Here is an 11,336-nt window from a genome sequence, read left to right on the forward strand (position 1 = left end):
TCAGCTGACAAAAGTTAATTTGTGCTAACGATGCTTTATTCCTCCCATTACATTAAATCATTTCGTACCGACTCTTGCTGTTTGCGTGTGCCAGCAGGATTCCTTCCCCTGCACCAATGTCGTTTAAATAATAGAAACCTGATTTGCAAAATATTACCGGGACATTACCTGATTTGAGCACTATTTGCCCAACCTCTGGCCAAGCCGAAGTGTTCCACCCATTAAAACTCCTTGGTGTGGTCATTTAAAGGGCTGGAACCCATCCTGAACACAACCCAATGAGACCTCATTACAGGAAGTGTTAGCACAGCAGTTTCTGAAAACATTGCCTAACTCCACTGGAGAGTCACTGAGGCCTCTGCTGGAACTGCATAAGGGGGTAGATCATGTCATAATGTATTGTGGTTAGGACACCCTGTGGAAAATGGGTACCCTTCATTTTAGTTTAAGTCTTTCAGAGTGCAAGGGCTTTGAAACAATGCTTAAAGTCTTTACTTTGGCCACTTGCATTTGAGAGTAGTTTATGTTTTCCTCTATGCAAATAATGCATGGAAATGCAGTTTCTGCTTTAACCGGCAGTCTTAACATTTCGTTCACGCACTCTGCTGCTTTGTAAGGCTCTCAGCAAAAGTGTTATAAAAATGAAGATAAATAAATATGATTAAAATACAAGCCTCATAATGATTTTAACAATGGGTACAAGTTATTCTGTAGTGAGTAATTTTTCTAAGGAACACATAGTAAATTGGATTTATAGGTCTGTGTGTAGAAGAAAATTGTTGTATTACACAATTTTTTCCCAGATGCCTTTAGTCCATTTCTGAGGTAATTTTGTAAATTACAATGTGGGTAAACACTGCATATAAGTAATCATTGTAAACATATTACACACAGGTAAAGTAACAACAGAAATGAATTGATTCTTTTAAGCTATTTGCTATTATTGTTCATTTTATACCACTTGCCTAACATGAATTTCAGCAGTTTTTAAATCACGGTAAAGTAAAAAACTATTATCATCCAAATCTGCTTTCATATCTTTGTAGTATTGTGGTTTGAAATGCTGTTGAAAATAGTGTGCATATACAAAATCTAGAAAAACAATGTTGTTCTGACACGCATGTAGCAAGTAGTAGTCTGCTTTATCTGAGGCAGCAAATGCAAGTGAATGTCCTGGTGCTTGGGCGAGGTGATTTAATGATGATTTACATGACCATCCCTTTAGACTGGGAAAGCACTTTGAAATGAGAGATTCCTGTGAGAAAAACTGTTGAGTTTTCACATTCTGGGAAAGCGCAACTCACCAAAGATCAACACTTAGGCTTCAATCTCATTAGCGGCTGATTAATGAAAGGGCCTGAAACATTATATTAAACCCTGCCGCACATTCTCGAAGAAGCAATTTTACAATTGGTTTTGAATTATGGCTGCATGTACGAGTGGATCTGTTTGAATAGGATAATGTTCATTTGTTATCTTTAATTGTTCCTGAGGAGGCTTTTAGTAGGGGTGAAATATGATTCGATTAGAAAATGATGCTTTCCCATTTGGACCAAACAGACATGAATTATTTTATTTGGACTGTTTTCAGAGCTGTGCTGGAGCATACTGTGAGGGTTACATAGCGTCTCGTCTCATGGTAACATCTGAGGACATGATGGTGGGGAGTGAATCCTGGCAGAATTCATTTTTATTATAGAAACATGAAAACAACCTGAGGGGCGATTTAGATTAAGATTTGATGTGTCTTTCTCTATCTATCTATCTATCTCATTAGCATGCTATATAATGTAAATATAAATGTAAATGTAAAAAGATGTTGATCTTTTTTTTAACTCCATCTTAACTCCACTCCAACATGATCTCCATGAATACACATAAGCTCCCCCTCCCCTGTTGTTCGTGTGATTTCAGCACGGCTGTGCTCTGTCGCAGTGGTTTGAGTGGTCCTAACTGTGCCTCTCTCTCATGCTCGAATGTACCGCTCCATCCCACTTCACCCCGTATCTTTAAAAGCACCTTTCATGCGCTCCTCACAAGACTGCAGCTCTAGTCTCAGAGAAATCAAGTCGTCCAGTACTCCATACGAGACTCAATGACACTGGAGACGCAGGTCCAGCTACGGCGGGTGACCCCACTGGCAGATCATGATGCTCCTGGTGGCCGACTCCACAAGTCAAATGACAAGCTCATCATTAGTCCGCCATTCGCATCAGTCATGGGTTAACCCGATACCACGCTGAGCTTGACATTTAGTTCCTTTTGCTCCTCAGACAGTTGGCTTTGTATGGATTTGATATTTGCGGAGACGTGTTCCGACCAGACACTGATGTTATTAGTAGCAGAAAAAAAAAGGTTGGGTTTGGACTCCAGAAGACCTCTTTACTCAGTCCGAGAGTCTGTACCTCAAATATGCCTGAGCTGTGAACAAAGAATAAGATCCGGGAATGCTGAAGTGAAACTGCTGTCCCATAATACACTGGACATCCTTGAGGGACTCTCTCTCTCTCTCTCTCTCTCTCTCTCTCTCTCTTGCTTTTCTCTCTCTGTCAATGTAGGACCAAGCCCCCTACGACCAGGCCCTGTCACTCCATCCCTCTGTCTATACATCACATGATTTACCCTCAAACGGGACAGAGTTACATTAACGATTAACCATTAACATTATCGCTTGTAGGACTCTTGACACCCAAGGAGTTAAGTAGCTTTCTGCATGGGTGACATGTGAGTGAAACATAATAAAGGTAATTTACTGCAAGGCAAATTCCATAGCTAAAGGGTTCCCATGTTAAATAGCTCGGTGACCTTTAGCGGCTGATTACATAAAGGAGGCACAATCAGATTAGACCAGGGAGGGAAAGGTCAAGCGCGTTCCCAGCCGTGGCCATTTGAGTCTACCTGGAGAGAGATCGTCTCAAAGCGGCAGCCCGAAAAGCGCTCGGCGGCCCCCCGGCGAGAGGAGGCAGTTAGCCTTTGTGCCCCGAGAGCCATTTGCGCAAAGGGCAACATCAGATGTGGTTGTGTATTCTGTTCATCCTTTAAAAAATAATATTTAAAAAAAAAAAATCACCCGATGGACAGTAGCATATGTGAGCATCTTCAAGATCACTGGTTTCTTGTAGAACTATGCGTGAGGGGGTTGGATTTTGTTTCACCGAGGCTATATGGACGCTCATACCGAGGCTATGTGGACGCTCAAATGTCACATTTGATGTTTGGATACATGATGACAGCGGATGACTTTGATGCCCAAACTTTTTTTTGTTCTTTTTGCGTCAGGTTCAGAGATGTCTTCTCAGATGCCCTTTGTTTTGTCATGAATGAAAGAATCTCCCCACAAAAGAAGCAAGCTAACGTGCTGTATCAGGGCAGTCTTTTTTTTACGGTTGTTATGACAGACATCACATTGCGTGTGTATTTGAATTGATTTGAATATCACTGCCCAGACCTTAGCTACCTGCTTCAAACCAGTGCCCGTGATTGACATTTGAATTAACCGTGCCCTTTCCCCTGTCTGTCTCTGTCCCTGGTTTGTCTCTCCACGCCTTGCACCTATTCCATTTCTATTGGGCTCTGATGGAGAGACTGCGGAGAAGACGGTCTGTTTACCCTAAATGAAGTACTGACTCACAAAGTGGACACCCACTGGAGAGGGGTGCCACTGCTCCTCGAGACCTGTTTAGTCTTGTCTGGTTCTCTCTTTTCTCTCTCTCTCTCTCACTCCCTGTATATCTCTCTACTCCCCCTTCTCTCTCTCTGTCCATCTTTGTCTCTCTATCTCTCTACCCACATCTCCTCCGCTCACTGACAAATCTCAGCTACAGGTAACCATTAGGCCAAACTGCCACAGTAGGTTAAAATATAATATGCAGAAGAATGGTCATAAGGACTCTGTGTCTGACGGCTCATACCCCATGGGGATATGGTGATGTCCTTGTGGAAGGCACTTTGTCTGGATTGCCTCAAACAAACAACCTAGATTTTTTTCTTTTCTTCAAATGAGCAATATGCCAAATCCAGGTCACCTTGGATAATAAGCTTCGAGTGAACATGGAATGCTACTCTCAATAATAACAATCCAGTTTATTCCATTCGGGATTGGTGGTGGGGTATTTGATCCCCCCCCCCCACGTGTATGCATATTGCCACATGTGATACTTGGGAGGAAATGTGACATGCATAACAAATACAAACCTGTTTATATATAGAGAACAGCATCATCCCTGAGATATGTTGCCACTGTTCTGAAGTGCAATATTGTATTCCAGTACATGTTAAATCATTAATTATTGTCTAAAACCAGCTAATCATATTAGTTTGACATTAATGTCTTAGTTTTGTTCTATATCAGTGGCTCCTGCAAGAAAACAACAAAGCCTCTGTGGCACAGTTAGACATTAATTGTAGAGTGTGATATGGTTTTTACTTTGCTATGTATTGTTATTATCAAACACAAAACACAAACAATCCCTACTGAGCCCCTAGCTCTACCCAAACTGCCTTTTACCCTCACACACTGGCATACAGATTAATGGACAATTTTCCTGAGGGCCGACACGGACCAGTACAGAGGTACCAAATGAGAGAAAAATCACAGCTTAGAGAGCGGTGTTGTTATCAAGTGGTTGTTTTCCACTTGTTGACAGCAAAATGTATCTGTGTGGCCCTGTTATTGTTATTATAATTTCATTCCACAACCTCCTGTGCACCGCTGAGTCTGGCAGGCAGGCAGGCAGGCAGGCAGAGAAGCGGAGTGATGAGATGGGAGGGTGTGTGTGTGTGTGTGTGTGTGTGTGTGTGTGTATGTATTCATATGAATCTGTGTATGTGTGTGTGTGAGGTGTCTGTGTCTACAGTATGCGATAATGTGTGTGTGTGTGCACAGGCACGGGGAGAGGCAGTTTGTCTCTGCCGCCGCTCGTCGCTGGCTGGCCTGTCAGCTGGTTTTACGGCCTCCCCATTAAGGGCCTGACATGGTTAATGCTGATTGCGCGCGGCGCAGCGAGGACCTGACAGTAACGGTGTGCTGAGTGACGCAGATGATGTTAACAAGCAGGAGGAGGCGGCTGGGGCCTGTGTTTACAATGTGGGGGTGCTAAACCTGTCTGCGCGATAACCACCTCAACCCCCACCCCACCCTGCACACACACACACACACACACACACACACACACACACACACACACACACACACACACACACACACACGCACACACACCTCCACCCTTACCCAGCTCGCACCACGATGCCAACAGCATCCAGGGAAACAGTACAGCATGGTGGATAATTAGGGGCCCAAGCAAACAAACACACCGAGCTCCATCCTTCTCCTTGGAGAGGGAGAGATAATATCACACACAAAGAGCCATGTGCACTTGTGCACCTCCATTTTCCTCGCCTAGCAAAAGCACCCAGGCCTGGTCGTAAGTGAATAAGTGAAACTGTTCTCTTTTATAGTGCGCCTACAGCTTTGTTTTCCCACACCGGGGCTGATCAGGCTATTGCCACAGCATGTTTTTGAAAGGTGATTGTTATAGTTATTTTCATGTGGCTAATGATTCAATTAGACAAATGAAGCAATGGGCTTTTGACTTCTTTTTTTTGTGTGTTGTTTCCGGGCTCTGAGCGATGTCGCCTGCTCGTGCCGTTTACTTTGGTGCGACGCACAATTTGTGTGACAATCAAGTGAAAACATGCTCAAAAACAATTAGCACACAGAGCTCGGGCTCCAAATTAAGCCGTGAGGCCATTGCATATATAAGTCCTCTTGTCAGCCCAGTGAAGTGACAGCTAATGAGCTTCATTAATATGCTAAACAGCCCTTTTTTCCCTCATTTCGCACTCGCTCCGTCCACTGCGGAGTGACCAGCTCCCGAATATTTCTAATTGCAAGTCAATTATGTCATTGAGCCCATTTAGAACTTCATTTGTATGCAAATTTGGGGTTGCGGGGACGGAAGAGGGGTTCACCACTCGACAACATTAAGTGTATAAATAGTACATGATCTTAGTCTGGGCAGTGGAGTTGTTGCGTGAGGATGCAAAGAGACTGCACTTAATTTGCCATGAAACTTGAAAAATATTTCTGAGAAAGGGAGGTGTAATTTCTCTCTCACACTAACTCTCTCCCTCTCTTCGTGTCTCTCTCTCATTTCCTCTTTCTTTCTTTCTGTCTCTCTGTCTTTCTCTCTCTCTCTCTCTCTCTCTCTCTCTCTCTCTCTCTCTCTCTCTCTTTCTTCCTTTCTCATTGCCCTTCTACAATCAAAGTCAGTTCCCAGTCTCTTGCTGAAGCTCACCAACTCATTGAATGCTCACTAATTGCAGTTACCAGAGAGAGGTTGTGCCAGTAAATGATTTCTCAATACATCATCCTTCTTTGATTTGTTTTTAGTCGATGGCTGGTTTACTGGGGTGTAAAGCACCTACATCAATGAGAGCTGATGAAGACGCAGACATGTGACCAGGCAGAGAGCCCTCTAGTGGTTAGATGAGGGGTAGATGCTTAGCTGTGTTTATATTAGGAACCCAGATCGATTGAAGATGGGCAAGCAGTCTAAGATGGCTATGGAACTGAGAATGAAGGAGAATATTTTAAATTGAATTAAGTAGTTGTCTTATCTCTGTTGGCACCCTAGAACTTTATGCTGTGTGGACTGCTTATTCCCAATGCATACACACAGGCATACCCTGATGAGATCACAGATAAATACATATATACCTTACTAAAGAAATATAAATCTATATAAATGCATATTAAATATATAAATATTCTATGCCGTATTTAGACTGCTGGTTCTAGAGTGGATGTGTTCTGACTGTGTTTTCTGTCTGGCGACCCTCTTAATGATTATCAAGCTCCATTTTATTAGTGCCGAGTCCAGCTCCCAGAAGCAGGGTTGTAAATTAGCTGCCAGTCTTGCCGTCAATACCAGAGAAAATCTGGTGACATTGTGAAGTCTGCCACCCATCAGCAGTTAATGAATGGATGAAGTTAAGACCATTTTTAGTAAATTCATTACTGTATTGGACTTGACAGGGCAGATTAATAATTGGTTTGTCACTTTTTTTTGCTCCCAAAATGATTAATATGCCTATTGATTAGGGCTAGGAAGCATGTGGATAATATTGAGAAAAATGCATGCACAAGCGTTAGGATACAAAAATCCAATGGGCACTTAAATAGTGACCAAGAGTCAAAAACACTAATTCAGACATATTGGCAGCGATGGGGCTCTGCAATATATATGACCTATAGCCATAAAGCCAAAATACTCCACAGGAGTTTGAAGCAGAATCTTTCCCTATAATACAGGGGGATCTTCTCAATCCAGTATGGAAAAGAAGTGTATTGCTTGTGGGCAATCACTACAGTGGACAGATATTTTACTTTATTCTAAGATAATATATTTTATTTCTAAACAAATAACATTTACACAGAAAATTCTACCTACACTCTATGCACAATTATGAATACCATGTTAAATTGTGGTAGTTGTTATGGTGTACATTCTCATGTTTTACTTTTTTTTTTTTAGATGAAATGACAGTATTTCTAAAGATATATTATTTAATAATATATAAAGAGCGCAGTTCTCCTGATGCCTGGTGCTGCCCACCCAGGTGAGAGCCGCAGAGCTGCTTTGGACTTTTGTTCTACGGCTCAACAGCAGAACAACACACTCACGGATTGAGTTATCACACCTACTCAAGGATTAGGACACACACAAACACACACACACACACACACACACACACACACACACATACACAGAAAATATATACTATATACACACACACACACACACACACACATACACAGAAAATATATACTATATACACACACACACACACACACACACACACGCACAAAAAAAACCTGTATTTCCACTAAATGTGTCATGTTCACAGTATACATTGCATTATCGCATCTCCTACTGCATCATCAAGGTGTGTGATAAAAGTGGTCTGTTCAATTTCACCACGCGCCCGAGATTAAGAAAACCACGCAGTCCCTCTGACAATGGCACATTACCATATGAATATGGCCATCACATCCTGCTCCCTTTAGCCCATCAATCTCCCTCGCCTCATGGAGGAAAGCCAGATAACCTCCAGGAGATCCCCTCTTAACCTCAATTCTCTGGGATGGATTAAGAAATAGCCAAGAGCCGCGTGTTTGAGTGGGACAGGAGCCCGGCCATTATTCTTCGACAGCACGAGTTATAATACAATTAATCTTGTCCGGGAGGAAAAATATGGCACCTAAGTGAATTTTACATGAAGATCCTCCCACTGCTTAACGGCGGCGCCCTGTGTTACTGGATCTGTGGTAATTGCTTGCGGAGACAATGACTGCAGGTGAACTTCAGTGGGGCCTGCGTTTCAGACAGGCAGGAGGAGGGGACGGGGGGGATGGGGGGACGAGCTTCTCTATTCCTGTAACGTTTCTGGAGTTTTCTTGTAAAGAGATAAAGGGGTGGAATAAGCACTGCTACATTCCTTGTCAATGACAGATACCATTTAACAAAGTTGTGGAGTTGCTTTTATAGGAATATACTGAAACTATGACATCTTAATCGACGAGGCAGCCTTAGTCAGCATTTTATCGGATGGCTCAATAACAAGTACACTTTTAAATGACCAGTCTCCCTTGTGAGAGGGAGTGCCTTCAAGTGTCTTGAAAGATACAGTATACACTCAGTCTTTTAGTTCCCACACTATTTCATCCTTAGTCTTACACTGACTGTGTGACCCCAGCCACAATTTCTTTGTCATATAATATGCTTATGTAGACAGAGCGGATCTGTCTTTGAAATATGTTTAGTCTGTCAGACACCCTCTTTCTTTATCCTTCTGTAGTGTGAAGTCTTTCAAGTTGGACTCCTCTTTTCTGGACAGTCCTTCCCGCTGGGAGAGGCTCTCACCCACTCCTGTATCCGTTCTGCGTGTCTGCAAAGTAGACAGGAAGTGGAGCGTTAGATCACTTCCTGTTCCCCAGGTGCAGAGGGCACCAGCTGTGGGACGCCCCTGTCCAGCCACTGACAGTTCTGCAGAAACAGTCAGCATGTAAAAACATTACATCATCGCCATTTACACCCAAACAAAACAAGAGCTGCGAGCACACACAACAATGATGGTGATCTCAGGTTCATTTGTTAGATCAGGTTCATTTGCAAGAGATTCAGTAACAGATGTGTCTTAATTCTGGTGTGTCTTTAGGCATTTCAAATGTCATATTCTGAAAGTCTGGAGCGTATGGAAAAAAGAGTAGCATGAGACAATGTTCCACACGTATCACTATAATCATAACAGGTATACTGCAAATAGAGGGATTAAATGGAGTGGATCATGTTGAAATTCTGCTTCTCAAGGGCTCTCAATGCATATTTAAAAATGCCTTTTACCTGAGAGGGAGTCTTCAATTATAGACTGGGTCTGAGTGATTTATTTAAATAAGTCTTTTTAATATACTTATATCTTGCATGTGCTGGACATTTGTAATAACGGTATATGGGGTAGTATATGTGTAAGGGGAAGACATAAAACATGGCCTGATGTGTCCCTTTAAAAGGACAGGGCTCACATCGGGGACTGAAGGGGGGTAGAGAACACAGGTGAAATTGATTCCTGGTGTCTATATTTCATGTTGAAAATTGGCTCGTACATCCAGTGGTTTGATCTATGGGGGCCGTCGTCTTAAGAAAAAAACCTTGGTAAATGTGTAATTTCTCCCTTGATGGAACACAGGCGAAAGGCGATCCTTCTTACTCCTCTGCTCCCCTCTCTCTCTCCTGCACACGTTCTTTTCTCTTTTTGTAGACAGCTCTCCTCCTGCAGGATTACTGCCCCCTCCCCTCCCTCCTCTTCTCCTCTCCTCCTTTTCATGCTCCTTGATGTCTCCATTTCATTACTGCCCGTCCATTTATCAACCTGTTTCTGTAAAGAGTGACTTTCCTCACTGCACAGTTTTTTGGGGGGCTCTGTGATTGTGTTGGCGTCCATCTGTGCATGTGTGTGTTCTGTGTGTGTGTGTGTGTGTGTGTGTGTCTGTGAGGCGATACCGGTGTGTTTTGCGGGTACCGCGTGACACGAGGGGGTTCTCAAAGGCTCTGCCTCTCTCAGTGATATTCACTTCAGAACCCCCCGTGTTTGTTTTCCGCGGCCCGGGGTGGCCGAGAGGAGAGCCGGTCCTGGCCCCCCGCGTGTGCCGACTGAATCATGTGAAGCACACACGAGAAAAGGAGTCACGGCAAATGGAGCAGAGAGGAGAGCAATGCACAGTTGCTGATGTGTAAATGATAAAGAAGCCTCTGCCACTGCCAAACGATGGCATGAGCCAGAGCGAGAAAAGCACAGAGAGAGAAAGACAAGAGACATGTGTGTGTGTGTGTGTGTGTGTGTGTGTGTGTGTGTGTGTGTGTGTGTGTGTGTGTGTGTGTGTGTGTGTGTGTGTGTGTGTGTGTGTGTGAGCATTGAGGAGAAAACCACAGCAGGACGGAGGAAGGAGAAAACGGTTGAGTGCATTATAATCAAGGAGCGGGTAATAATAATAATAATAATGTGAAATTAGTTCTCTCGATCAATGAGCGAGTGGGCAGGCCTTTTAATCATGGTCTAAAAGGTGCGAATGCTCTTTATCATCATTGAACTGTGTCCGAGGCTAATTGTGGCCATATTTCAATGTCCGGAAGCCGGAGGTGGCCAACGATCCCGCCTGCTGGGGCCTCGGCGTGATTGAACGCAGATAAAGTCTCAGTCACGGGGGGCTCAGCTGGAGGCACAGGGGGGGGGAGGGGAAGAGACAGACACTAAGTGAAACAGAGGGGTCCCCATCCACCCTTCTCCTCCTCTGGTCCAGCACTGCACTGCTGTGGCACTGGGCACGTGTGTGTGTGTGTGTGTGTGTGTATGTGTGTGTGTGTGTGTGTGTGTGTGTGTGTGTGTGTGTGTGTGTGTGTGTGTGTGTGTGTGTGTGTGTGTGAGAGAGAGAGGTTGTGCTTGTGTGTGTGAGAGTGTTTAAGTGTGTATGTGTGCGAGAGAGGTTGTGTGTGTGCGTGTGGGGAGACGAGATGAGGATGGGTTAGGCAGTTTGACTGCAGCCCCTTCAACTCAAACCCGACTTGTCTGTCTTTAGTTACACAAGGAAACTTTCTCCAGCACTAAACACAATCTGTAAAAATGACCAGTCTTACCTGCGACTGTTTTCTGTACTCGCATTTTTTTGTTTGTGGTCTGTTGGAATTACTAACCGGGCACAACACTGCATTTCCTTTCTTCAGTAAGGGGTGGCAGTATCAGAAATCAGGTGAAATTAGAACAGTTTGGATGAAATCTGT

The sequence above is a fragment of the Clupea harengus genome, chromosome 25 (assembly GCF_900700415.2).
Source record: "Clupea harengus chromosome 25, Ch_v2.0.2, whole genome shotgun sequence".
In the NCBI taxonomy this organism is placed as follows: domain Eukaryota; kingdom Metazoa; phylum Chordata; class Actinopteri; order Clupeiformes; family Clupeidae; genus Clupea; species Clupea harengus.